Source organism: Dasypus novemcinctus, chromosome X, assembly GCF_030445035.2.
Source record: "Dasypus novemcinctus isolate mDasNov1 chromosome X, mDasNov1.1.hap2, whole genome shotgun sequence".
NCBI lineage: Eukaryota > Metazoa > Chordata > Mammalia > Cingulata > Dasypodidae > Dasypus > Dasypus novemcinctus.
The window spans coordinates 142,915,381-142,918,083 of NC_080704.1; the positions used below are offsets into that span (position 1 = coordinate 142,915,381).

At 37.1% G+C, this 2,703-nt stretch overlaps 1 pseudogene; it reads left to right on the plus strand.

The window, feature by feature from the left end:
- The first annotated feature begins 296 nt into the window (after positions 1–296).
- Positions 297–1,665, plus strand: LOC101424434 (ERBB receptor feedback inhibitor 1 pseudogene; annotated as a pseudogene).
- Positions 1,666–2,703: the final 1,038 nt, after the last annotated feature.

The following is a 2,703-nucleotide window of genomic DNA, read 5'->3' on the forward strand; positions in this document are numbered from 1 at the left end:
TTAAAGTTCTCTTCATTTCTGAAAAAAGTCATTGGAATTTTGATAATAATTACATTGAAGACTGGTAGTTTGAAATTATCTTCTGCAGTGGTGGCCAAGTGTGAGACAGCAACATTTAGCGAGCTTGACAAATGAGGCTGATGAGCTAGGCTGAGCCTGAGGGATTGAACCAGACTGTACATCCATGAATTATAGGGCACTGTGAGGAGCCATGGTTAGGCCAGCAGAGTGCAAACTACTGGTTCACCAAAAATCCCTGGGTTTCACAATTTTGAGTCATTTCAAAATAAGGCACAATGTCAACAACAGGAGTTCCTGCTCAGGACATGATAGCCCCATTAAAAACTGCGTGTCTACATAATGGTCAAGCCTGGGGAATAGAAAGATATGCTGGGGAAGTCTCAGTGAGTTTGAAAATAATGTTTTCAACATTGACACAATAACTGTGGTCTACAATCTGAAATCTACGGCTGAGGTGCACCTAATGACTTACTCGGGCTTCCTTCAAAATCTCCTCTGATGGATGGTCACTACTTGGAAGAAAATTGTCCATCTCTTAAATCTAGCTTTCCCCCTCTTATTATTCCTTCAAATGAGCACTTGGGACATCATGAAATGAATCAAGTTCCATGTGATTTTAAGAAAACTTCAGTAAATGAGGTTTGTGCTTACACCCCTCCTCTTATACCCATAAAAAAACTCACTTTCCTTTTCCCCCGTGCAACTCTCTGTGAATGGGAATCCAGGCCCCTTCTGTCACTGCCAATCTCTGAAGCCCTCTCTTTCTATGATACAGATGATGAAGTAGAATTCTTAAGTGGCTCTGGTACAGACTTAATTTTTGAAGACTACAATTTCCGACTTCAAATATGGTATTCCTGGCAGGCAAAGCTTCCATAGTTGTGGACAAATTAATTATGTGTCTTTTGATACTCAGCTGTTTCTGAAGAATAAAATCTCAATCATTCATGCAACCATAATGGATGTGTCCAAACTTCAAAACATCCTTCACCTAAAACCACCAACAATTAAGATCTCATTCAGAACCAGCTGGGTCTTTTAACAAGCCAGCCATAAGAATACTTACACAGAGCTTCTCCAAATTCTGATGAAGACATACCTAAGGTTCACCCCAAGGTTCCAATACCTCCTCGACCTGTAAAGCCAGATTATAAAAGGTGGTCAGCAGAAGTGACTTCCAACACATGCAGCAATGAAGACAGATCTGCCAAAGTATCACACAGAGAACTTTTATCACAGTGTAACTCCTGCAAATCCAGCCCTAAAAGACTTCCATCTAACCTCAGTGAGGTCATGCCCTCTACTCAGAACTTTGCCCCTGATCGCAAGTATGTCAGTAACAAAGCTCTGTAAAGATAGAACAGTGAAGGATCTGCCAATAAGATTCCCTGCATGCTGCCCATTACTGAAAAGGGGAAGATTAGTTCAATACATTATTACCTACTACCTGAGAGACCACTGTACATGGACAAATATGGGGGAAAAATTAGGGAAGCAGAAGAAACCAATGCAAGCACCCAAATCCAGACATTACCTCCAAGATGTGGTATAGATTCATACCCAGGAATACTGGACTCCAAAATAAAAATGGAAATAGGGGGCCATATGAAGTGTAAGCATGTATTCTATGAGGATTCTCTTTAGAATTTGGGGTCATAATTCAGCAGAGATTACATAGGAGTGGAAGGTTATCAAGCAGTTTTCCAATTTGATTGAGAGTCACCAAAAAGTCTTTTTGCAAAAGAAATAGTTGAACTCTCTGTCTCAAAGAGGGATGTTTAGAGCAGTTATGAGGTGCTGTTCTACTGAGAAGCCCTCATTTTGTTAGCATTGGGGAAAATTCCATTCAAATCGTAAGTTAAAGATCTGATGATGGGAGGGGGTGGGAAGATGTTTATATAAGCATATATCATATACTATATATAAACTTGCATTGTAAATATTGACCATAATGACAGGTTAACCAATTAAGTATTTACTACCTAAGAGTTATATATATTCCAAATAATAAAATCTCAAGCAGGAAAAATGACTATTGATAGACAGAAAGTTGAGCAAATGGATGAAAATACAGTATTGTTTATATCAGAACTACTAAAAACTATTTTTATTTAGTAAGTTTGAAGATTTCTGGTTTTTAGACCTGTTATATTTTGTTTTATTTATTTGTACAAATGGTCTTTTCCATTGATGTCAGGGTACACATTTTACCATAACTGTACCTATTTAGTTTAAAAACCATCCTGAGTTCTAATACTACTTCCAGGTTTTGTTTTTTGTTTTGTTGAGGGGAGGGTTTAACAGTTTACCTGGCAAACATATTTTCACCTATACAAGTCTCACATTTTGAAAAATGAAAATATGACAGAATTATTAAATAAATTTTCCTTACACTTTTTACTTTATTTCATCCAAAACAATGGCCCTAGTAGTATGTACTAGTATGTACCTCAGTAGTATGTAACTCACAGAGACAGTATGTACCTAGGCTTATTAGGTAAAGCATGCCAACTGTCACTTTTCAGGATGTCAGTTTTAAGAAATAATGAAGCAATTATTTCTGTGATTGAAAGTTTTTATGTGGGAATGTGTGAGTTTTTTTCATCTTTGTTTTTGAGATTGTATTAATGAATAAATATCACACAGGCTGAACTTGTATTGCTGGTTTCTTTTCAGTATTTT